At 41.6% G+C, this 27,599-nt stretch overlaps 1 protein-coding gene across 2 annotated transcripts in view; it reads left to right on the top strand.

The window, feature by feature from the left end:
* MAML3 (mastermind like transcriptional coactivator 3) overlaps nt 1–27,599 on the top strand; it is a 390,697-nt gene that overhangs the window by 230,960 nt on the left and 132,138 nt on the right. The window lies entirely within an intron of this gene.

The raw sequence follows: 27,599 nt of genomic DNA, 5'->3' as shown, positions 1-27,599 counted from the left end.
ATCATGCATGAAAATGATCTTGCTGCGGAATGCACGGTTCTTCTTCTTGAACCATGGCAGGAAGTGCTGTTTGAGAAACTCAACATACATTATGGAGTTCATCTTTACCCCTTCAGGGATTCTAAAGGGGCCGACAATCTCTCTCCCCATGATTCCAGCCCAAAACATTACTCCACCTCCTCCTTGTTGGCGCCGTAGCCGTGTTTGCATGCGGTGTCCATCAACCAGCCATCCTCCACTCCATCCATCTGGACCATCGAGCGTTGCACGGCACTCATCGGTGAACAAAACAGTTTTGAAGTCAGTCTTCATGTATTGTTTGGCCCACTGGAGCCGTTTCTGCTTGTGTGCAGTGAATAGAGGAGGTCGACAGGATGGCTTACGCACAGCTGCAAACCTCTGAAGGATCCTGAATCTTGTTGTTCGGGGGACGTTGGAGGCACCAGCAGCTTCAAAAACTTGTTTGCTGCTATGACAAGGCTTTTTTGCCGCTGCACTTTTAACCTGACGTAATTGCCTGTAGGAAAGAGTCCTTAATTTTCCCTTATCAGCACGCACACGTGTGTACTGTGAATCAGCTACATACTTCTTGATTGTGCGATGATCAGGATGAAGTGTCTTGGCAATGTTGATTGTAGTCATGCCTTGACCTAAAAACTCCACAATTTGTTGCTTCTCAGCAGCCAACACATCCTTTTTCTTTTCCATTTTGGCAGAAAATGTAGGCTGCTTAATAATGTGGGACAGCCTTCTTAAGTAGTCTTGCCTTTCATTGGACACACCTGCCAAACTAATTAGCACAGGTGTCTGCAATTGCTTACAGTGATATAAAGAGCCCTGACACACATCACCATCAATGAGTTTAACTGACAAACAAAAAAATTCTTACCTTATCACTCCTAAACACTTTTTGCTTAATAATTTGGAACACAGTGTATAGTGGTAGTAATTAAAAGCTAGAATAAATATTCAAAAATGTTTGGCTCTCTGTTCCTGGTGTTTAGTTCATCTTCATTATGTGCCATAGTCTACTCTGCCGTGCCCCTTGCCTCTCCATAGATGTAGCATGCACTCTCAGTCTATTTATAACGATGGTGGAATTGGTTTTGATCATTATTATTTATTACACTGCTCAAAAAAATAAAGGGAACACTCAAATAACACATCCTAGATCTGAATGAATGAAATATTCTCATTGAATACTTTGTTCTGTACAAAGTTGAATGTGCTGACAACAAAATCACACAAAAATCATCAATGGAAATCAAATTTATTAACCAATGGAGGCCTGGATTTGGAGTCATCCCCAAAATTAAAGTGGAAAAACACACTACAGGCTGATCCAACTTTGATGTAATGTCCTTAAAACAAGTCAAAATGAGGCTCAGTATTGTGTGTGGCCTCCACGTGCCTGTATGACCTCGCTACAACGCCTGGGCATGCTCCTGATGAGGTTGCGGATGGTCCCCTGTGGGATCTCCTCCCAGACCTGGACTAAAGCATCCGCCAACTCCTGGACAGTCTGTGGTGCAACGTGACGTTGGTGGATGGAGCGAGACATGATGTCCCAGATGTGCTCAATCGGATTCAGGTCTGGGGAACGGGTGGGCCAGTCCATAGCTTCAATGCCTTCATCTTGCCTAAACTGCTGACACACTCCAGCCACATGAGGTCTGGCATTGTCCTGTATTAGGAGGAACCCAGGGCCAACCGCACCAGCATATGGTCTTACAAGGGGTCTGAGGATCTCATCTCGGTACCTAATGGCAGTAAGGCTACCTCTGGCCAGCACATGGAGGGCTGTGCGGCCCTCCAAAGAAATGCCACCCCACACCATTACTGGCCCACTGCCAAACCGGTCATGCTGAAGGATGTTGCAGGCACATGTGTTCAGTGTGAACCTGCTTTCATCTGTGAAGAGCACAGGGCGCCAGTGGCGACTTTGCTAATCCTGGTGTTCTGTGGCAAATGCCAAGCGTCCTGCATGGTGTTGGGCTGTGAGCATAACCCCCCATCTGTGGACGTCGGGCCCTCATACCACCCTCATGGAGTCAGTTTCTAACCGTTTGTGCAGACACATGAACATTTGTGGCCTGCTGGAGGTTATTTTGCAAGGCTCTGGCAATGCTCCTCCTGTTCCTCCTTGCACAAAGGCGGAGGTAGCGGTCCTGATGCTGGGTTGTTGCCCTCCTACGGCCCCCCCACATCTACTGGTGTACTGGCCTGTCTCCTGGTAGCGCCTCCAGCCTCTGGACACTACGCCGAAAGACACAGCAAACCTTCTTGCCACAGCTCGCATTGATGCGCCATCCTGGATGAGCTGCACTACCTGAGCAACTTCTGTGGGTTGTAGAGTCCATCTCATGCTACCACGAGTGTGAAAGCACAACCAACATTCAAAAGTGACCAAAACATCAGCCAGAAAGCATTGGTACTGAGATGTGGTCTGTGCTCCCCACCTGCAGAACCACTCCTTTATTGAGGGTGTCTTGATAATTGCCAATAATTTCCATCTATTGTCTATTCCATTTGCACAACAGCATGTGAAATTGATTGTCAATCAGTGTTGCTTCCTAAGTGGACAGTTTGATTTCACAGAAGTTTGATTTACTTGGAGTTATATTCTGTTAAGTGTTCCCTTTATTTTTTTGAGCAGTGTATTATAGCACTATTTATTCCATGGTGCTTTACATGTGATTTATAATAAAAAAGAAGTACAGTAATCTTGAACAAAGCAAGTCACTGACTGGTACAGGAGGAGAGAGGACCCTGCCTGTGAGGGCTCACAATCTACAAGGGATGGGTGAGGATACACTAGGTGAGGGTAAAGCTGATCGTGCAGCGGTATAGTGGAGCAAGGATTACTGCGGGTTATAGGCTTGTCGGAAGAGGTGGGTCTTCAGGTTCTTTTTGAAGGTTTCTACGGTAGGCGAGAGTCTGATGAGTTGGGGTAGAGAGTTCTAGAGTAGGAGGAGATGCACGGCTGAAATCTTGTATGCGATTGTGGGAGGAGGAGATAAGAGGGGAGTAGAGAAGGAGATCTTGTGAGGATCGGAGGTTGTGTGCAGGTAAGTACCGGGAGACTAAGGCTGTGTGCCCACTATGCGTTTTTCAAGCGTTTACGCTGTGGAATTTCCTCAGCGTAAACGCTTCAAAAACACTTGGTAATCCGCCCCCCATGGTCCTCAATGACAAGCCGCACTGTCAATGCCCATGCTGCGGATTTTTCCGCAGCGTTTATGCTGCGCTCAAAAATCCGCAGCATGTCCATTAAGTTTGCGGACTCGCAGCGTAATCGCCGCCATTGACTTGCATTGAGACGCATATAATCCGTGTCAGTACATTTGTACACACGGATTATATGCGTTTCAATGTGCGGATGGTACCCAAGTCTGGAGAAGAGAAGACTCTCATCCAGACCTGGGTACCATAGAAACAGTAAAAAAAAAGAATTTAAAATAAAAAATAAAGTTTATACTTACCTTCCGATGTCCTCCCGGTGTTATCTCTGCTGCGTCCGGTCTCTTGCAATGCTCGCGCTGTTGTGAAGGACCTGCCATGACATCACTGAGTCATGTGACCCATCACATGACTCAATGATGTCACCGCAGGTCCTTCACAACAGCGCGAGCTGTCCAAGAGACCGGACGCGGCAGAGATAACACCGGGAGGACATCGGAAGGTAAGTATAAACTTTATTTTTTACCATTCTTATTCTTTTTTTTAACTAACTTGGTCACACTATAAATCCATGCCGGTTGCATGGATTTATATAGTGTGAACAAGTTGTCAAGCACTTTTCCAAGTGATGCTAAAATTGCTTGGAAAAGTGCTTGATAACCTGCATGCAGAAATGCATGCAAAAACGCTTGACAAACGCTTCTACCTGGCGGGAAAAACGCATGTAAAATCCGCATGCGTTTTTCCTGCCAGGGAGAAGTGTAAAAAATATGCAGCATTTCTGCATCGTGGGCACATAGCCCAAGTCACAGATGTATGGCGGAGGCAGGTAGCAGATGGCTTTCTTTCTATATCATGTTTAGGGTTTTGAACTTTGTTCATTGCCAATTACACAGATTTAGTTTATCTACTCACCAAAATTATTAGGCAGATGTTTTTGCATATATATAGTATGCCTTCTTGCGTTGCTCCTATTCACTTCACTTCAATAGGTGCTATATAGATATACAGTCATGGCCGGAAGTGTTGATTCCCTTGAAATTGTTCCAGAAAATGGAACAATTATTTCTTCCAGAAAATTATTGCAATTACACGTTTTGTTATACACATGTTTATTTACTTTGTGTGTATTGGAATAACGCAAAAAAAAACAGAGAAAAAAATGCAAATTGGACATAATTTCACACAAAACCCCCAAAATAGGCTGGACAAAATTGTTGGCACCCTCATCTTAATATTTGGTTGCACACCCTTTGAAATAAATAACTGCAATCAATCGCTTCCTATAACCATCAACAAGGTTCTTCCACTGCTCACCTGGAATTTTGGACCACTTTTCTTTTGCAAACTGCTCCAGGTCTCTCATATGTGAAGGGGGCCTTCTCCCAACAGCAATTTTAAGATCTCTCCACAGGTGGTCAATGGGATTTAGATCTGGACTCATTGCTGGCCACTTCAGAACTCTCCAGCACTTTGTTTCCATCTATTTCTGGGTGCTTCTTGAAGTATGTTTGAGATCATTGTCCTGCTGGAAGACCCATGACCTAGGACGCAAACTCAGCTTTCTGACATTGGGCACTACATTGCGACCCAAAATCCTTTGGTAATCTTCAGATTTCTTGATGCCTTGCACACAGTCAAGGCACCCAGTGCCAGAGGCAGCAAAAGAACCCCAAAACATATATGAACCTCCACCATATTTGACTGTAGGTACTGTGTTCTTTGCTGTCTATTTATGGTTCATTTTCTACATGGACAGCACTTGGACTAAAAATAAAGGATGTTTGTGTAAATGTACCCCAAAGGGGTATTCTTGTGCCAGACATTTGTAGTATATCCACAGGATTAATTTTTGGAACACACAGAGAAGTGAATGGAGAGAGTCATTTGTACATAGTCACCCCTCCATTCACGGTGGTGAGAGATGAGGACCTATTCTCGATATAGCTGTGGTTCCCAGAAGTGACACCTTCATTTATCAGACATTACGGCACATATCGTGGGTATACCATGAATATCTGAGATTGACAGCCTGCTCTGCACATACACGCTGCTGAGCAGTCTGTCAATCAGAGTGCTGGGCTGTGCTTGCTGCCCCTGCTGACAGTGCTATGAGCAGTGACTGAGGCCTTGCATATGACTGAAAGCTGGTGACCCCTTGGAGGAAATAAGTTCATTTTCTCTCAGTAGACGCACTTTCAGTAAGGCAACTGGGAAACATGGTAACGCTATTTATCTGCAGAATAAACCTGTTTCTGCAGGTAAATAGTGTTCTACTGGGTGACAGAATCCTTTGAAATGTGTTGTTCAACCTTGGGGTACAAGTCTGCAGTCACTGTATGTGACTGCAGACTTGTGAATTCTCTCAGCTTGCGCACCACATGCTGTGAGGATTCTCCAGCGCCGGAAACAGGTGCAAGCATGGGATTGGCATACTTGCTGCCATATTCCAACTAGACGTGTGTGGCCTCACTCAAATCGCTTTCATTGAGTGAGGCCGTCTACGTCTAGTCGGCACGTTACTGTCACATGCCCACCTCTCCTGAAGCCGGCATCAGAGAGAGCCCTGACAGCATGCGATGTGTGTGCGAGGTGAGGATTAACAAGGGTAACTGCAGACTTTTACCCTAAGGCCGGACAACCCCTTTAAGTTTACACAGATGTCATATCTGCAACTATTTGGATGTGACATATTGTTGATCCAGTCTCACTCGCCAGCCATTACGCTGGTCCAAGTCTAACTCCCATGCATTTCTAGAATATAACATTTACAGTCCTGCTATTAGAACAGTTTTCCGATTGGAACTACACAAGCCAGTGCGGTGCATGAAAGGCAGTGGCGTGATATCATTTGGTATGCACTGCATGCTTTATCTTTATTAGCTTGTTTTATTCTTGTGTCATGTATTGTGTATAAAGATGATTCCGTACTAATTATCTAATGCACTTTCAGCTGCTAATTTGTGTCTCTTTCTTCAGAGAAAAGCATTTTCCATAAAATGTAATCTGTGGCAAACAAAAGCCTCATTTTACTTTTGATTTACTGATTTTAATCATTTTGAAATTGCATGCGAATATGCTGGGTTTGTACAGTGTAATCTTTAGAGTTTGATCGTCCTCTGTATGATCAATAATTATCCTGGATGACGTGAAGCTAGAAATTGTACTTTGCCTTTTATACTGCCCCCTAATGTCAGCTCACCTACAAATCATTACCAAGCTTCAGATGTTACTGTGCCTGATGAATAAGATTCACTGTAGATATACTACACTCTCTTAAAGGAACAAGTCATCCAAAAATTACCTATTGTTTAAATCAGTTTTTTGTGTTAAATGTATTTTTTAATGCAATGTTTTGTTTTTCTATATCACAATCTTACAATTTTCACACAGGCCACTGGGGTATAATTTCCTTTTGTTTCATGAAATCCACATGTACATTAATCACAATGGACAGACTCTGACCCTATCTTTTGTATTGAAGCGTCTAATGAGCGTGTGCAAAGGTCTCTGTGAAGGGCGGAAATAGGGTCGGCTGTAACATCACCTATTTTTTAATAGTGGATCTTGTGCTATCAGCTGTATATAGAGGTTATACCTGTCATCAGCCTCTGCTGATAGGGAGCCTGCTGAAAACTCTTTCTAAAAGGACAGGAAATTAGAGTCTAAAAAAAAAACAGGAGTCAATGTGAAAATTGCAACATTACTAATTTAGTAATATTTAGTAATTTAGTAATCACTAATTTAGGTTTTCTTTTAACCTCTTCACGACATCCGCTGTATATGTACGGCGCATGTCGGAACCGGGTGTATGGAGTGGGCTCACGCAGCGATCCCATCCCATGCCTTGGCAAGCGATGACTGTGTATTACAGCCAAGACCTGCCCCTAACAATCGCAGATGGAGCAATGCTCCGCCTGCCACTGTTAACTTGTTAAATGCTGCTGTCAATCTCTGCGAACGTGTCATTAACTCCACCCATCGACGCACCCGTGATGTGATCGCGGGTCACCGATGGGTTGTCATGACAGCCGAGGGTTGCTGTGGCATTGCTGTATATAGCACAAGCGATCGATCGGATGATCGCATGTTCAAGTCCCCTAAGGGGGCTAATAAAAACATTCAAAAGTAAAAAAAAAAGTTTTAAAAATTAGGAAAAAAATAAAAGTTTAAATCATCCCACTTTCCCCCCTTTGAGAATAAAGATATTAAAAATACACATATGTGGTATTGCCTCGTTCAGAAATGTCCGATCTATCAAAATATAAAAACAATTAACCTGGTCGGTAAACACCGTAAATGGAAAAAATTCAAGAACGGCAAATTAAGATTTTTTGGTCACGGCAATTCCACAAAAAATGCTGTAACAAACGATTAAAAAGCCACATCTATCCCAAAATGGTACTAATAAAAACATTGTGTCGCCCCCAAAAAATAAGTCGTCACACAGCTCTGTCAGCTGTTTTTTTCAGAGACCCGTCAAATGAGACGGGTCTCGGCAAATGGTGACACAACCCTAAATTTTTTTTTTACAAACTTCTGATTTTATTTCATCACTAAAATAATAAAAAAAAACTGGACATGTTTGGTATCGCCGTAATCGTACTGATGAGCAGAATCATATTGCATGGTCACTTAAACCACAAAATGTACATTGTGAAAGCAATTCCTAAAAAACAATGTCAGAATTGTGTTTTTTTTCAGTATTTCACAGGACTTGGAATTTTTTTCCTGTTTTTTTAGTACACTATGTGGTAAAATGAATGGTGTCATTCAAAAGTACAACTCGCAAAAAAAAAAGCCCTCATATGTCTATGTGGACCGAAAAATAAAAGAGTTATGGCTCTGGGAAGAAGGGGAGGAAAAAACAGAAACGGAAATTGGCTGTGACGTGAAGGGGTTAATAAATGCCATGATATGGAAGAAAATATTGGCTATTGTTCTATATGGCATGTAAGATAGGTACATGACTTTGTGGCTTCCATAAATGAGCCAGCAGCATCAGACTGGCATTACAGCATGTTATATATAGGAAGGTGTTAAACCTATAAGCCAGCTATGATTTGCTAATTTGCAGTATATAAAGTATGATGTATTATATATACTCCTCACACAATGCTGAGCTAAATTCCACATAGGGTGCAAGAAGGGACTTTAGAAATTTATTGGTAATTTATTATCTTGATTTACAAAACGTGCTATGCTTTCCTAGACAGTTTTATGGGATGTAGCGCTCTGGCTTTACAAGGCTTGCACTATGATAATACAGCGTAGGGCTGAGGTGAGGAGCTGCCAGCTTTCATCTGCTCCTCTCTTTTATGGCTTCTCCTGGCTATAGGGCTTGTCGCTGATGTGTCTGAATGACGCGGCATGCATTTCCCGGGGTGCAGCCTATAAAGCTCCAAGTGTCACCTGCAGATCAGACAAAGCAGCATAGCCTGGACTAGGCAGACATGGCCGGCGCATTGTTGGGATATTATTACCATACTAATGACACACTGGGAGGTGGCGGAGACAAAACACTGTGCACCAAGCAGACTAGCTTCTCTATATGACCACCGCAGCTGTCCTCTCCTGGTAATGAGTACATGAACACATAGATACATATGTATCATGCAATCATTTGTCCCAACACCAGGCTAGTATTGAGAAGTGTGAAACCCTGTGGAATGGTCACATTGGCATAGATAGTATTGGTGTTTTACTCTTTTTTTTTTTTTGGTCGTCTTTTTCTTGAAACTTAATTTAACAGATTATATCTAAAATATATATACTAACTACAAACATATGTAATGCCTTGTACAGATATTACGCATTTAGGTTGTAATATGCCCCACAGCTGTATTCACAATTCTGCTGCATTCACTAATCAGAATGAAGGTGCAAACTTGAACAACGAACAAGCAGGGAATAGCGTAAGGTTTGAGATCAGCAGCTAGCAGATTTGTCAATGTATATCTGAATTATAATAAACGTCCGGGTAGAAAAAAAAGGATCTTTATATATGTTTAAAATTGGAATCTAATAACTGTTATACTTATATTATTACAGCTACTCCAGTGTCCTGCTGTCTGTATCTCCTGGATTCCAAAATCTCAACTCCCTCTTGAGAGCTTCTTGTGTCAGCACATGACAAGTGATGGGTATGGAGGGGGCTGGCTGATTAGCTCATTTCATTAGCTAAGCCAGACCCCACTGGCCATGTACTGAAACAGTAAGCTCTCTACCATGCTAAGCCTAAGCCAGGGCAGCTGAAGGAAGCGGCACTGACAACAGAACATCGGTGGAGCTGTTATAATAAGAGTACATTAGTAAATTTATATTAAAAGCCTATATTTCAATTTTACCTCTTTTTTTAAGCTGGACCAATTTAAAGGGCCAGGACGCACTGTAACTTTACAAAATGACTAAACTGTGCTCTGAAGTGCTGCCTAATGTGCTGAAAATATGTCTACCTAAAGGAAACTTGCTACTCAAGTGCATGAATCAGAGGCCGACTTCTGTACTCTAAACATCTATGAGAAACACATAGCTGAAAGAGTGGCAGGTGATGAATCCAAGAGGCAGGTCACTGACGGCTTCTCCCCACCGGCTTAGCTAGTTGGGTGGTCCAGTAAAAGCTGGTGGGACATAGCTATGTGACTTGTCACGTGGTCTACTGCCACGCTTTCAACAATGTCCCGCCAGGTTGTCAGCAATTGACTGATCTTTCCTGTAAACACACACAGGAAGAGACCTATCAATCTAGCTAAGCAGGTGGGATAGGAGCCGTCAGGGACCTGCCTCTTTGACTAGTCTCCTCGTCTCCTTCCGCACTCTCCACTATGTTTTTCTTTTAAACGCTGCATTAAGTTATACAGTGGATATAAAAAGTCTACACACCCCTGTTAAAATGCCAGGTTTTTGTCATATAAAACTCATGCCAAGAAGAATGATTTCAGAAAATTTTCCACCTTTAATGTCACCTCTGTACAATTCAAATGAAAACCAAACTGAAATCTTTTCAGTTGAGAAAAGATAAATAAAATAATTTATATTGCTTTCTTCAGGTCAACTCACAGATTATGGATTCAGTTCTGGGATTTGACTAGACCATTCCTAAACTGTAATCTTCTTCTGGCAAAGCCATTCTTTTGTTGATTTGGACGTATGCTTAGGGTTGTACTGAACGGTGAAATTCATCTTCAGCTTTTTAGCAGAGGCATGAAGCTTTAAATGCAAAATTGACTGATACTTGGAACTGTTCATAATACCCTCTCCCTTGACTAGAGTCCAATTTCCAGCTGCACCAAAGCATAATCCTGCCTCCACCATCCTTCACTGTGGGTATGGTGTTCTTTTGGTGATTCACAGTGTTGGCTGTGTCGAAACATAACTGGGCTTGGATGCTTTTCTTTGTAAAAAAAAAAAAAAGACATTTCTTAATGACCGTCTTCACAGTGTTCCAAGGTATATCTATTGTCTTGTACATTTTTTGTACCTTTCTCCTAACTAAGAATTTTCAACATTGAGATCTATTTGCTGTGTTGAAAACTGTTTATGGACAATTTGCTGGAAAATGCAACTAAAAAAATCCTACCTGAACAGCTAAACTTTATATGGGGTTAATCAGAATCACTGTTAATCATGGCAGCTGTGTAATAACTACTGTTAAACATGCATTTACATGTTATCAGTTAATTCTAAACACAACCACATCCAGAATTATAAGAGGATGTTCACACTTATGTAACCACATTATTTTCTTTTGTTATTTTTATTTTCCCCCTTAAAATTATTTCTGTTTTGTTTCTCAATTGAATTGTAAAGATTATGGGAGGCATTAACACTAGGACTACTGGACTCGTGACCCCGCCTAGAACTACTGAAAGGAGTCATTTTGACTCCTTGCTTGTTTTCGTTTATTTTTAGAGTTTCATTTGTGGTTATTTATTAATAATTATATTTTTTGTAATATATTATTATTGTGAGATCCAACAGTAATGCTTTTGATTGTTTTTTTTCTGCTTTTCTTATTTTTCTACAGAAAATAACAATAATTATAATAGACGTTTTTCAAACATTTTTTTTTATTCAAGTGCACACATATAAACAACAACTGAAGAACAAAAAGCAGAGAAAATGTAGGTGGAGGAGCATAAAAATGAAAATATGGCGCAGAATTCACCTTCTAAACATTTGGTGTTTCGCATTTTAGGCATTGCCTTTGATTTATGGCAGTACATTGCCCACACAAAGACTTACCACAAGTCTTACAATTTCCGACAGATCTATTTTTCTTGCACTTTTCTTTGATCTGGCAAAATTTTGTTTGAACCATCACTTCTGAGCATGTAGAAACTTGGGACGTGGAACCCTTTTCCCTATCTGTGACATAAGGACCACTCCACTCTCTCACAAGCGTTTGCAAAAATGCCTTGCGTGACATTTTTTGGTGGGTAATCTCCTTGAATATTATCCATGCATTTATACCCGCAAAGTCTAAGGCATTTTCAAATGCATGAACAGGCCATCTCCTTGTGCATGTTCGTGTGGTATATTTTCGTGCCATCTGATCCACTACATCTACTCCATATTTTGTTTCATTGTAAAACTTTACCGTTTCTGGAGTTTTTTTAGCGGAATCAGACGCAACAACATCTGGATGGACGGAACTCAAAATGACAACATTTTTGTTGGGCTTTCCTTGATATACTGTAAGTGTAAAATTGTCTTCATTTCTAAACACTTTAGTGTTGTACAATTCCTCTTTCATGGATTTTATTTCTTTAGGCACTTCTCGCCTTATCTTGTTCAGTGTTCCCACGATGGTTGTTCCTTTGCTTTTTAGCTGTTTAGCTAATTTTACTGAAGTAAAATAATTATCGGTTGTAACATTGCGACCTTTTTTCAAAAACGGGTCCAATAACTTCATTACCACATGGTCAGCTTAACGGTCCTCAGCACGGCGTGTGTCATCTTTGCCTAGATAAGGGAAGCCATTTGCCAGATATTTGCTCCTCTTATCAACAACTAGCCAATATTTGTGGCCATATTTATCTGGTTTGGAAGGCATGTACTGCGTGAATGGACACCTAGTTTTGCTTGGGAAAAGTTGCTCATCCACCGTTATGTATGGGCCAGGTTTGTAACACGCAATACAATTTTCAATAAACCTGTCCCACACAGTAGAAAATAGAGCAAACTTGTCCGTTTGCAGTCTCTCCGATCGAGTAGATTTCTCATCAAATCTGAGAAACCTCATAATTTCAACAAAGCGGTCCCTAGACATTGTCGCTTTGCAAAACGGTATTCCCCAGTCATTACACCAAATACTGCTAATCGAGTGACGGTTCGTGCCAGATATTCCACGAGCATAGAATATCGCAATGAATGCATCTAGCTCCTCATCAGATAGAGTAAACTGTAAATTATTGTTCCTGCATGCTTCTGCAAGCCTACAGTTCTTTATATGTGTCAATATATATGAATCAAAAAATAAACACCATGCGCTCAAAGGACTATCGATAATGATATTTCCTCTGGCGTATCCTGTAGGGCCAGGTGCTTCTCGAAGAATATTTTGGCTGTCACGCCTACCAGGCAAGTGTTCTCCAATTTCAACAGGTTTCCATTGAATACCATCCACTGAAACTAGTATTCCTTCAGATTCGCCTTCTCTGGTGTTTGTTGTTGCATTACCTTCGCCGCCATCGTTATCTGTTGTTCTTTCATTTCTGGGACGTTTTGCTGATTTTTTCTGTCCACGACCAGGAGGATGGTCATGAGGCAACATAACTGCATGAGCCCGATCCCCAGTTGATGTGCTTGGAATATCTGTAAAAAAGTTGATGAATATTTAGAATTTTTGTTTTGTAAGGGTCCGTGCACACTGGCTGGATTAGCGGCGGAATATCCGACCGGATATTCTCACCACAATCCGGCCCGTACCTGCCCGCTCAGGTACAGAGCGGAGTTTCATACCTGAAGCTCCGCTCCGAACCCCGGGCTGGAGCCGCTGTCTGGGACGGAGCCGTGCTCGCGCGTAAGCAAGCGCTGCTCTGTCCCTGACAGCGGCTCCAGCCCAGGGTTCGGAGCGGAGCTTCAGGCATGAGCGGGCAGGTACGGCCTGTATTGCGGCAAGAATATCCAGATGGCTATTCAGCCAGAATTCTGCTAGTGTGCACAGGCCCTAACTCAGTGTGTGGAAGAACAAATAAATACACATAACTACTTACCTTCTGGATTTGTTCCTTCTGAGTCTTCAGATTCACTTGATATGTTCTGAGGAATGAAATCTTCATCACTGTCAGAATCAAATACATGTTCCTGCAATTCGGATTCCGATTCATCCTCCGGTATGGATTGCAAAGTAACCAGAATATCCTGAGGCTTTATCAAACGTCTTCTCTCCATATTCCTCACAAATTCCATAATTCTATATAGTTCCCTGCTGAAAAATAGAAATGAAATGAAAACTAAAAGAAATAATAACTGTTCTGCCACCTTCAAAAGTAGGTGGGCTGAATCAGTTGACAGACAACTAAACTATTTCATAACAATTCATACCTGTATGAGTCTTCAGAGCCCGTATGTCTGCGTCTGTTCTCTTTGTCTCTTCAGCTGAACTGAAAGTAAAGTTACTATCCAGAATACTGTCTCCTGCTAGGACCTTAGAAAAACACCACCCTTCATTAGCATAAGATAAGAGCCTAGAGTAAACAAGCTATTTTGTTCAGCATTACACAGTAATACAAGCAGGTAAAACACAAGGAAAATGTGAAAAGTTGACATGTAAATTGAACTACATCTATATGAACATCAGGGTAAATAAGACAGAGTGAAAAAATTATGCACAAAACTTTATAGCAACATTTAGTGACAAAAGGACCTCAAAATATAGTAGGGAGTCAAAATGACTCCCTTCAGTAGTTCTTGGTAAATTTTGAAAAAAACGCTTAAATTTTTCACCAAAATTATTTATTCTCACAAAATCTTTTTTCACATCATATTTGAGGAAAAGTCACCGAGTTTCAAGCCGGAATTCTGAAAAATGTAGTCACAGAAGAGAAATAAAAAACGAAAGGAGTCAAAATGACTCCATCAGTAGTTCTAGTGTTAAAGGTGGAAAAAGCTCTGAATCTTCTTGGTATGATTTTTTTACATGACAAAAAAACTGGCATTTTAACAGGGGTTTGTAGACTTTTTAAATCCACTGTAGATGTTTATAATGGCCCGTAGTTTGGGAAACATGACAGTTTCCCTGTAAACAATTTATACAAATATGACAAACATTTTGTACATGTAGTCAAATGCACTGCAAGTATTATTTTTTTCATTCAGTAGGTACACCATGAGAGAAGATTGTTCAGTGCTTCTAGAAAAAGTAAATGATGTTTCGACACTCCCAAATCTTTATCAATGTGTCGGTAAAAATAAAAGGACTAGAATGGGATATACCATAAACGCACGCAGCGTAAAATACGTATATACAAATTTACATACATATATATGTAAATATATATATGTATATAAATATATGTGTATATAGATAGATATATGAACACATATATATTATACATATATACACACACATCTTATGAAGTCGGCAGACCGCTTTCAGGGTTTTATAGACTTTCATGATCAGCATGACTTGGTTATTGTATCTCCGATTAGGACTGGGTGCTGTTTCGGGAATGAATACGGCAGGTCTTTTTAGCTGCTTATTCACCAGTTCTGACAATGATGAATTTCCGTTTTTCGAGCATTTTTTGCCTGTTCTGTAAAATACTCTACTAAGACCACATTACAGGAGAATTGTTAGCTCCAAATGATGCTGTAGTTCAGGATCTTGTCTGACCTAGAAGTTCGGCACTAACGTTAGTCTTGTCTTCGTGCCAGAAGAACATCTTGAGGCAAGGAAATGAGAGCCTATGCATTGGCTTAGTGGATATTTGGCAGGCCAAGTGCATCAAACTCAAGCAGGAGAGTTTGGTGCATTTCCCAGTGCTGTCAGCCAGGGATCACTGGCATAGAGCTGGCAGACTACTGGGTCTTGACATTCTGGGCAATGGGATTGATTTGGACACAGGACTTTGCTCACAGGAGAGAATAAGCTTGAAGGGACAGAATTGTTCTTACAGACACGTATCTAACATGAGCAAACAGCGTTGCCAATAGTATTTGGGCAGGAGTATATTTGAACAGAAGAATACCAACCAGTAACGGTTTCAAATGACAGTCAGACACCGGGATTTCTATTGAGAAATAATCGGTGAAGAAGCCAAAAACTGAACATTCCGAATAGTAGACATTATACGATAATGGAACAATAAATTTGTTTTCCTCAATTATTTACACACGCACTGAATATGAAGATGCGTAGAATATGGGATGTTTAACTAATCCCACAAATTTACATTTCTGATCACGCAGAATCTAAAATGCATCATAATAATAACCAGACGTCTCAGCCAAAGACCATTTATTTTCTCCACCAGTCACTAGGAGGAAGAGGCTCCTTCCATCTGGTGATCACTATGCCTATTTGGCTTCCATCAGCTTCAATTGCAGATTTCCGTTTCTGAGAGTCATTGGATCTGTGCTGCCCATCTCATTTATACAGTCAGCGTAAGCTAAAGTAACATTACTGAGCTCCCCAGAGCACCATGTGGGTCTCTGCATGTGGATCCTCGTTAGTGCCATATCTCAGATGGATAATGAATGTGAAATATGGAGTAGCAGCCCATATTATAGTAAAAGATTTTAGACATAGGTTGACATATTATAACAAATGTATAAAATGTACAGTACAGACCAAAAGTTTGGACACACCTCATTTAAAGATTTTTCTGTATTTTCATGACTTTGAAAAGTGTACATTCACACTGAAGGCATCAAAACTATGAATTAACACATGTGGAATTATATACTTAACAAAAAAGTGTGAAACAACTGAAAATATGTCTTATATTCTAGGTTCTTCAAAGTAGCCACCTTTTGCTTTGATGACTGCTTTGCACACTCTTGGCATTCTCTTGATGAGCTTCAAGAGGTAGTCACCGGAAATGGTTTTCACTTCACAGGTGTGCCCTGTCAGGTTTAATAAGTGGGATTTCTTGCCTTATAAATGGGGTTGGGACCATCAGTTGTGTTGTGCAGAAGTCAGGTGGATACACAGCTGATAGTCCTACTGAATAGACTGTTAGCTGCTTTTTTCTTGCCATAATACAAATTCTAAGTAAAGAAAAACGAGTGGCCATCATTACTTTAAGAAATGAAGGTCAGTCAGTCCGAAAAATTGGGAAAACTTTGAAAGTGTCCCCAAGTGCAGTTGCAAAAACCATCAAGCGCTACAAAGAAACTGGCTCACATGAGGACCGCCCCAGGAAAGGAAGATCAAGAGTCACCTCTGCTTCTGAGGATAAGTTTATCTGAGTCACCAGCCTCAGAAATCACAGGTTAACAGCAGCTCAGATTAGAGACCAGGTCAATGCCACACAGAGTTCTAGCAGCAGACACATCTCTACAACATCTCTACAACTTTGTGCAGCAGGCCTTCATGGTAAAATAGCTGCTAGGAAACCACTGCTAAGGACAGGCAACAAGCAGAAGAGACTTGTTTGGGCTAAAGAACACAAGGAATGGACATTAGACCAGTGGAAATCTGTGCTTTGGTCTGATGAGTCCAAATTTGAGATCTTTGGTTCCAACCACCGTGTCTTTGTGCGATGCAGAAAAGGTGAACGGATGGACTCTACATGCCTGGTTCCCACCTTGAAGCATGGAGGAGGAGGTGTGATGGTGTGGGGGTGCTTTTCTGGTGACACTGTTGGGGATTTATTCAAAATTGAAGGCATACTGAAACAGCATGGCTACCACAGCATCTTGCAGAAGCATGCTATTCCATCCGGTTTGCGTTTAGTTGGACCATCATTTATTTTTCAACAGGACAATGACCCCAAACACACCTCCAGGCTGTGTAAGGGCTATTTGACCAAGAAGGAGAGTGATGGGGTGCTACGCCAGATGACCTGGCCTCAACAGTCACCAGACCTGAATCCAATCGAGATGGTTTGGGGTGAGCTGGAACGCAAAGTGAAGGCAAAAGGGCCAACAAGTGCTAAGCATCTCTGGGAACTCCTTCAAGATTGTTGGAAGATCATTTCCAGTGACTACCTCTTGAAGCTCATCAAGAGAATGCCAAGAGTGTGCAAAGCAGTCATCAAAGCAAAAGGTGGCTACTTTGAAGAACCTAGAATATAAGACATATTTTCAGTTGTTTCACACTTTTTTGTTAAGTATATAATTCCACATGTGTTAATTCATAGTTTTGATGCCTTCAATGTGAATGTACAATTTTCATAGTCATGAAAATACAGAAAAATCTTTAAATGAGAAGGTGTGTCCAAAATTTTTGTCTGTACTGTATGTATGAATATAATCTACATAAAAGTTGAGTAACTCTGCAAACACAACACTTTTCTTGCACTGATCCTTAGTAATAGTGGTTGAAGCTCCATTTTTCTTATACAGGGCTTTAATTCCCCTGCATAAATATGATTGACAGCGCTTTTTATACACACTGCTAGAAGAAAAGCTGACAATCAGTAGGTGTGGGTAAGGTCATGAGGACTCTCACTGTCTCTCCTAAGAGTCCTGTAAGCACTACTCTGCCTGTCACTCAGAAACCCTTCTCCATCATTGAGCTTTGCATCTCCCCTTCTATGCTTCCTCTGGTGACTGCCAGCATGTGATGTTTAAAATCTATTTCAGCTCCAACCACTATAAAGATTTATTAAATAATGAGTCAGCACATAATTTTTCAGCTTAGATAACAAAAATGGAATTTGAAGGTGGATATTTTCTCTAAAATCTACACACAGTAGGTATTTATCAGCAGATTCAACATATTGATGGGATGGATTCTCCTGCAATCAAATGTTGATAGGGACAGTATCATGTTTATTAGTGGAGACAACAATTGGAATGGTTAGTTTCTAAAGTGGATCTGTCACTTAGATCTGATGAGACTGATGGACTTTCTTTGAAATCCCATGTATAATCCTTTTAGAAAGTTTTCCTGGCTAATATTAAAATGAGCATTTTATAAGTTCAACTCTAGATAAACTCATAAAATGATCATGTTAATGTCAGAATTATACAGCCATTCTGAAATGGATTGTCAAAGTAAGTACACCAGCCTCATCAAGTATAAGGGCTCTTTCACACATCAGTATCTCCGGTATGTGTGGTGACCATTTTCACAGGTACTGGAGACACATACACACGTAGACCCATTCAAATGAATGGGTCTGTGCACGTCAGTGTGTCTCCACGGACCGTGTGTCCATGGAGAAACATGATGACATCTCCGGTTTTTATCAGCAGCACGGGCCGAAAACGTTCCGCACACATGCACATTTATGACACTCGGATGACATCCGTGTATCATCAGTGTGACACGTACTGAAGGAATGAAGCCTGTCACACACAAACCTGTAAAAATAAGAATAGGTTTTGGAGATATCAGGAGCAGAATACTACTCTTAACATTGTCCCCTGCTGGCGCTGATCGCAGCGCAAGCAGGGGACAATGATGAGAGCTGCCTTCAGCACCCGACACTTGGGAACAGCGCTAACTGTACCGCTGATTCCCAGGTGCCGGTATGTGTGATACCGATGACACATGGATGTCATCCGTCAAAAATTGGAAGCTGGCACATTTAGGCATGCTGCGTTGCGGGAATGAAGAGGCTTGACATTTTTTATTAATACCAACGCGTTTCTGTCATCCGTGTGTCATCAGTGCATGTGTGTTGGACATTTTACGGCCTGAGCTGCTTGCAAAAAACGAACATGTCAGCGTGTTTTGCCCATGGACACACGGTCCATGGAAACACACTGACATGTGCACATTTGAATGGGTGTACGTGTGCAAGTGTTTACAGGACGTGTGAAAATTGTCACCACACGTACCCGAGACACTGAAAGAGGCCTTATTCTGTTTTATTAAGTTTATAGATGATGTATTTCTTTTATCACAAACCTTTAGTAATTAGTATCAGAAAGACCCCATGATGTTGAAATTATAAAGGACAAATAAGTATGGGCAAGTCCTGCTTTTCCCTTTAGTTTACAATTCTGCAAAAAAAATTGTTTTACTTGAATATATAGCGGCAACATATTCTGCAGCATTTTAAAATTTTTAATATCACTATCCCCATTGGAACTTACCGAATAAATTTGATTTTAGTATCTCTTTTGAGTGTGGGAAGAAACCTGTACTCAAGGGAAACCGTCACACAAACGTTTCAGGAACATATAGACTTCATACAGATTTTAAGTAGGATTAGGATCCCAGGGCTATAAAACAGTAGTGTTAACCACTGAGCCACCATCCTATCTAGTTCAAAAATGTCTTACAACATGACTAAGGTTTATCTCCTTTTTAATAAAATGTTGTAGTCTACAAAAATAGTCATGTAGTCATGATTGTGGAGCCTACTGAAACAGACTAAGGGACCTTTTTAAAAACTTAAGAAGCCTTTGCAGGTGTTTTTTGTTAATTATTTTAATTTACTAAGATAATAAGTTTTGTGTTTTCATTGGTTGTAAGCCATAATCATCAACATTAACAGAAATAAACACTTGTAATAAATAACTCTGTTTGTAATGACTCTATATAATATATGATTTTCACTTTTTGTATTGAAGAACTGAAATAAATTAACTTTTTGATGATATTCTAATTGAGTGAGATGCACCTGTACATTTGTTGAGTGCTTTGACAGTCTTTCAGTGGGCTGAAACCTCCTGCCATTGTTGTCAAAGCATCAACAGGTCTTGGGCAGCCTGGTGGCTCAGTAGTTAGCACTGCAGCCTTGCAGCGCTGGGGTCCTGGGTTCAAATCCCACCAAGGACAACATCTGCAAGGAGTTTGTATGTTCTTCCCGTGTTTGCGTGAGTTTTCTCCGGTTTCCTCCCACACTCCAAAGATATATTGATAGGGAATTTAGATTGTGAGCCCCAATGGGGACTGTGCCAATAATGTCTATAAAGCGCTGTGGAATATGATAGCACTATATAGGTAAGCATAATTAATAAATTGCTTGCTGTGTTCCAGAAGCAGCGGTAAGGAACCCTGTTATCAGCCTTTCTTTATTTTCAACAGTAAAAATGCTCAGTTTCTGTTCTTCTGAAATGGCACCTGTTCTAGAAGGCAGGGGATCCCAAGTGTTTTCTGATTTACTGTGTTTATCACGCATTGGACTTCTTGTAATCAGTTTCTTGTAGGGGGACGTACACAATTAAAAAGTGGGTTATCTACTTAAAAACCCTTTAACTCCTGTGTATGGGATTGTTGCTTGAGATGTCTAATGGCTGAAAGATCGGCCGAAGCATCGTTTGGCTGAAAGCCATCTAATAAATAAATAATAATAATAGTTTTTATTTTTATAGCGCCAACATATTCCGCAGCACTTTACAAATTTTGGGGGGGACATATACAGACAATACAGAATAAGCATATCTCATATCGAAAGGAGTGAGGGCCCTGCTCGCAAGCTTACAGTCTATGAGGAAATGGGGGAGACACAAAAGGTAAAAAGTACATATATTGTATAATGCAGCCTTGATATACTGAATAGTATAAATAATAATACATGGACTGGTGTCCTGCCAGTATGTGTACCGTCCTGACAGAGGCTATTAAGTGCATGGTTGGTATGAACCTGAAGTTGAAGAAGATTTTAATATGGGGGAAAACTGGGACGGACAGAGTGTGTTTAGGCGATACGTCAGTCTAAAGAAATGTGTTTTTAGGGTTCGCTTGAAACTGTGGGTATTGGGAATTAATCGAACTGTCCTGGGTAGTGCATTCCAAAGAATTGGCGCAGCACGCGAGAAATCTTGGAGACGGGAGTGGGAAGTTCGGATTATGGAGGATTTTAGTTTTAAGTCATTGGCAGAATGGAGGGCATGTGTAGGGTGGTAGACTGAGACAAGGGAGGAGATGTAGGGGGGTACTGAAGCATGGAGCGCTTTGTGGGTAAGCGTGATAATTTTAAAATGAACTCTATATTGGATGGGCAACCAATGCAAAGACTGGCACAGGGAAGAGGCATCGGTGTAGCGGTTGGCGAGGAATATGATCCTGGCTGCTGCGTTAAGGACGGATTGGAGAGGGGAGAGTTTAGTAAGAGGGAGACCGATTAAGTAGAGCGTTGCAATAGTCAAGACGAGAATGAATAAGAGCTACAGTAAGAGTTTTTGCTGAGTCAAAGGTGAGAAAAGTCCTGATTCTTGAGATGTTTTTGAGGTGTAAATGACATGAACAAGCGAGTGATTTGATGTGAGGAGTGAAAGAAAGATCTGAATCAAAAATGACCCCAAGACAGCGGGCTTGTTGCTGGGGAGTAATGGTTGAGCCACAAACGGAAATGGCAATATCAGGCACAGGTAGGTTAGTGGAGGGAGGAAAGACGAGTAGTTCAGTTTTTGACAGATTCAGTTTTAGGTAGAGGGAGGACATAATGTTAGACACAGCAGAAAGACAATCACTGGTCTTTTGTAGTAATGCAGGGGTGATGTCCGGAGCAGAGGTGTATAATTGGGTGTCATCAGCATAGAGATGGTACTGAAAACCGAATCTACTGATTGTTTGTCCAATAGGAGCAGTGTATAAGGAGAAAAGAAGGGGGCCTAGGACTGATCCTTGAGGAACCCCGACAATAAGGGGAAGTAGAGAGGAGGAGGAGCCAGCAAAAGACAAAGAGAAGGAGCGGTCAGAGATATAAGAGGAGAACCAGGAGAGAACAGTGTCCTTGAGGCCAATAGTGCGAAGCATAGAGAGGAGGAGCTGGTGATCCACAGTGTCGAATGCTGCAGAGAGATCCTGGAGAATCCGCAGGGAGTAGTGACCATTAGATTTAGCTGTTAGTAAATCATTAGAGACTTTAGTGAGGGCAGTTTCAGTAGAATGTAAAGAGCGGAAACCAGATTGTAAAGGGTCAAGAAGAGAGTTGTCTGAGAGATAGCGGATGAGACGGGAGTGGACCAGGCGTTCCAGGAGTTTAGAGATAAAGGGAAGATTGGAAACAGGTCTGTAGTTGGCCGTGCAGTTCTGGTCAAGGGATGGTTTTTTAAGTAATGGTTGTATGCTGGCGTGTTTAAAAGAAGAGGGAAAGATACCAGATGAGAGGGAAAGGTTGAAAATTTTATTTAGGTGAGTGGTGACAGCTGGAGCAAGGGACTGAAGGAGATATGAGGGAATAGGGTCACTGGTGCAGGTGGTAGGGCGAGAAGATGCAAGGAGCCTGATCACTTCATCTTCCGTGACTGGTTCGAAGTCATAAAGTGAGCAAGATACAATGTGGCGGGGGAGGGCATGCATAACATTTGGGGATTGGGAGAAAATTTCCTGTCGGATATGGTCAATTTTTTCTTTGAAATAATTGGCCAGATCGTCAGCGCTGAGGTCGGTGGTCGGGGCCTGTGTTGTTTGATTGAGGAGAGAATGAAACGTGTCAAAGAGTCGTTTAGGATTATTGGAAAGTGAGATTATGAGGTTGTTAAAGTAGGTTTGTTTGGAGAGGTGAAAGGCAGAGTTATATGTTTTCAGCATAAATTTATAATGGAGGAAATCTTCGGGCAGATTTGATTTTCTCCACAGCCGCTCAGCGCACCTGGAGTACTTCTGGAGAAGACGTGTTTGAGGCATGTGCCAGGGTTGTCGCCGTCTATGCCGAATTTTTCTTTGTGTAGGAGGTGCGGCTTCATCCAGGACGCATAGCATTATTTTGTTATAATGCTTCAATGCAGAGTTGGGACATGAGAGGGAGGAGATTGGGGCCAATGATGATTGCAACCTTTTTATAAATTTCTGGGTGTTAATGGCGCGTAAATTTCTATAAGTGTGGACGGTGGGAGTGTCTTGAGTAGAGTCACAGTTTTTGACAGAGAATGAAAGAAGATTATGGTCAGAGAGTGGAAGGGGAGAGTTAGTAAAGTCATGTACTGAGCAAAGCCGGGAGAAGATCAGGTCCAATGTGTTCCCGTCCTCATGTGTAGGAGAATTAGCAAGCTGTGAAAGGCCGAAGGAGGAGGTTAGTGATAAAAGATGCGTGGCAGATGGGGAAAGAGGATCGCCAATTGGGATGTTAAAATCTCCCATGATTATCGTGGGGATGTCGCAGGATAGAAAATTTGGAAGCCAGGCAGCAGAGTGATCCAGGAATTGACGGGGGAGACCTGGAGGGCGATAGACAACCGCCACTCGCAGGGAGAAGGGCCGGTAGAGTCTGACTGTGTGGGCCTCAAAAGATGGGAAGATAAGAGAGGGTACAGGGGAGATAACCTGAAAAGTACATTTTGTTGAAAGAAGCAGACCAACACCTCCCCCTGATCTGTTGTCAGGTCTCGGGGTATGAGAGAAATGTAGGCCACCATAGGAGAGAGCTGCAGCGGCGGTGGTGTCCGACTGCTGGATCCAGGTTTCAGTGAGAGCCAGAAGGTTGAGGGAATTGGAGAGGAAAAAGTCATGGATGTAAGAGAGTTTATTACAAGCTGAGCGCGCATTCCAAAGGGCACAGTTGAATGAGACAGAAGATATGCAGGTATGGCAAGCCTTATAGAGCCGCTGGAACTGTGGGAGCATTACATTATGGATGCCCCTATAATGGTGCAAAGTTTGACATTGTTTATGGGCACTGTGGCTGCTTTCATGGTGCACTGAACTTTAACTATTGGGTGAAACTAATTTTCTCATCATACATTGTAATCTCTGTAAGTTCTAAGCCTAGGAGTAACTGTGGATTTAATTGGGGTGCCAGGATTCTAAAAGGTCACATATTTACTAACGGAGAGAAAGGTAGAGGGCTCATAAATTTCTATTTTATATTCAGGTGTGGCGGATTTGCAGTGCAATGTATAGCCACCACTTTGTGGACTTTGGACTGAGCAGGGACAGCATTTACGCCAGACGGTGGACTGACTGGCAGCCCATTTACACTAAGCTGTAGACTATGGTAGATACAGTGGCATGTAAAAGTTTGGACACTCCTGGTCAAAATTATTGTTATTGTGAACAGTTAGGCTATGTTCACACACGTTGTGTTTTGCAGCAGATTTTTTTGCAAATTTTCAGCTGCGTCTGGCAGTACCAGCAAAGTCTATGAGAAACCAGAATGCTCTGTTCACACACGTTGCTTATTGTTTGCTGCGTACTTTCTGCCTTGCTTGCGTATTTGGAAAATAGAGCATGTCACTTCTTTTAGTGTTTCTGCAACGTTTTTTCACCCATAGGAAGTAATGAGTGGTGAGAAAACCACTGCAAATACGCAACAAAAACGCAGCAACGCAGTTTTTTGCCTTGTATTTCCAGCGTTTTTGCTGCAAAATAGAATGGGATTCTTGTTTTTCACAGAACTTTATGTACATGCCTAAATAGAGAGAGAAGGACAGTGAAAAAAACGCTGCAAAAATGCAGGAAAACCTGCTTTTTTGACGCAGCTGTTTCCTGCCAGAGAAAAGTTGTGAGCAGATTTGCAGCAGATTTAGCTGCAGAAAAAACACAATGTGTGTGAACATAGCCTTAAAGGGGTTGTCCACTACTTGGACAACCCCTTTTTGATCTAAATGTTTGGCCCCGATTAAAAAAGCATATACTCATCTCCCGTGCTGGAGCCATTTCCACGGTGTTGGCACTCGCTCTCCCCAGGGCTTCCCTTGCTGTTGTTGTGATGCTGGCGCCCAATCAGCGCTGGCGTCACTGTCCTCACCTTCGGACAAATCGAACATGAAGAGGAGGCCCGGGCTGCAGCTGATCTCGGACTTCCTCTTCATGTTCAATTTGATAGGAGGCGGAGACTGTGACGCCAGCGCTGATTGGACACCGGCATCGCATGTCATAACAATAGCACGGGAACCCCGGGGAGAACGAGTGCCGACACCGCAGGAAAGGTGCCAGCACGCGAGGTGAGTATAAACTTTTTTATTTTTATCAGGGACTAGCGTGGAGTATGAGAAGGAAGTTATGCTGGTAAATGACAATAAACACATTTCCTTTCTATTTTAGGCAAAAAAAAAAAATATTGAAATTTTTTACATTTTAAAAATTACAAAAAGGAAAATGGGCCAACGCAAAAGTTTGGGCACCCTGCATGGTTATTACCTAATAGCGCCCCCTTTTCAAGTATCACAGCTTGTAAATGCTTTTTGTAGCCAATTTCAATTCTTGTTTGAGGGATTTTCATCCTTTCTTCCTTGGAAAATTCTTCCAGTTCTGTCTGTGACATTCCTGGATCATCTTGCATGCACTGCTACTTTGAGGTCTAGCCACAGATTTTCAATGATGTTCAGATCAGGGGACTGTGAGGGCCATTGTAAAACCTTCCACTTGCGCCTTTTTAGGTAGTCTATTGTGGGTTTTGACGTGTGTTTAGGATCATTATCCATTTGTAGAAGCCATCCTCTTTTCAACTTCAGCTTTTTTACAGATGGTCTTATGTTTGCATCAAGAATTTGTTGAAATTTCATTGAATCCATTCTTCCCTCTACTAGTGAAATGTTCTCCGTGCCATTGGCATCAGCACAACCCAAAAGCTTGATTGATCCACCCCCATGCTTAAAGGGGTTGGGTTGTCCACTACTAGGGCAACCCCTTCTCATACCCCATGCTTGGCTCCGATAAAATAAAAATGTTTATACTCACCTCCCGTGCTGGCGCTGTTCCAGCGGTGTCAGCACTTGTGGTCCCGGGGCTCTCAGCGCTGGCGTCACTGTCCCTGCCTTCGGACAAATCGAACATGAAGAGGAAGTCCGGGCTGCAGCTGATTTCTCACTTCCTCTGCATGTTCAGGTCGACAGGAGACGGTGACAGTGATGCCATTGCTGATTGGGCACCAGCATCACATGTCACAGCAACAGCACGGGAGTCCCAAGGAGAGCGAGTGCCGCAGGAATGGCAACGGCACGGAAGGTGAGTATAAGGTTTTTTATTTTATTGGGGCCAAGAGATGGGTATGAGAAAGAGTTGTCCAAGTAGTAGACAACTTCTTTAATGGTTGGCGATATGTTCTTTTCCTGAAATTCTGTGCCCTATTTTCTCCACAAATACCTTTGATCATTGTGGCCAAAGAGTTCTATTTTAACCTCATCTGTCCACAGTTCTTGTTTCCAAAATGCATCAGATTTGTTTTGATGTTCTTGTGCATTCTTCTAATGCTGAATTTTTTTGGTGAGGGTGCAGAAGAGGTTTTCTTCTGATGGCTCTTCCATGAAAGCCATATTTGTGCAGGTGTCTCTGAACAGTAGAACAATGTACAACTCCAGAGTCTGCTAAATCTTTCTGACGGTCTATTGCAGTCAAGCAGGGATTCTGATTTGCCTCTCTACAATCTTACAAGCAGCTCTCACTGAAATTTAGCTTGGTCTTCCAGACCTTATCTTGACATCCACTGTTCCTTTTAACTGCCATCTCTTAATTACATTTTGAACTTAGGAAAGGGCAACTTGAAAAGGCTTTGCTATCTTCTTATAGCCTTCTCCTACTTTGTGGACCTCCACCATTTTCAGACTGCCCCATGGCTACTGTTTTTTTTGGCACAAGGTTAGAGGAGGCTGGGATTTTATAAAGCTGGGAAATTTGCATCAACTGACCTTTCCTAGCGATGATAGTGAACAAGCCATAACCCTAACAGGCTAATTAAGGTTTCAAACCTTGGTCATAGTTATCTAAGCACACAAATCTCCAAGGGTGCCCAAACTTTTGCATCTGCCATTGTCCTTTTTGTAATTTTTAAAATGTAAAAAATGACAATATATTATTTTTTTTTGCCTAAAATACAAAGGAAATTTGTCATCTTTAACTTTAGGCCTTTTAGAGATCATTTCATCTTCAACTTGATTAACTGTTCACAAAAAGACTAATCTTGACCAGGGGTGCCCAAACTTTGACATGTCACTGTACAAGGAGGGAGATAATATTTTTAGAGACAACTTGGTCCAAAGTTTGCACTGGGACCCATAAGACTGTAATTTCACCACTAATTTTGCTGTAATGTGCACTATTACATTCCTTATGCTACTTTGAGACTATTTTTTTGCGATAATAATTGATTCTAACTATTGAGGCCACAAGTCTCCGTACAACTCAACCTATTCCTCTACATGTAGGCCGAGCCTATTCTTTTCCTTGTTTTTTATCCATTGTATTATTATTATTTTTTTAGCCTCCTTATCAGTGACTTTTGGAAAAGGTATTTGACAAGATTACAATCATTAAAATGTGTAAGCTGTTTATCTGCTTTTCCTTTCATTCTAAACTTTCATTAGTACAGACATCATGTGTCAGACAGTTGCATTAGCATCTTTTTCTATTAAAATAAATGTACATCGCAGTCTTTGAGTGTAAAGACGGCGGGCGAAACCCTGGCACATTT

Source organism: Phyllobates terribilis, unplaced genomic scaffold, assembly GCF_046119375.1.
Source record: "Phyllobates terribilis strain yellow unplaced genomic scaffold, ASM4611937v1 Scaffold_1__5_contigs__length_1240528914, whole genome shotgun sequence".
In the NCBI taxonomy this organism is placed as follows: Eukaryota; Metazoa; Chordata; class Amphibia; order Anura; family Dendrobatidae; genus Phyllobates; species Phyllobates terribilis.
This window is presented reverse-complemented; position numbering and strand designations above follow the sequence as displayed.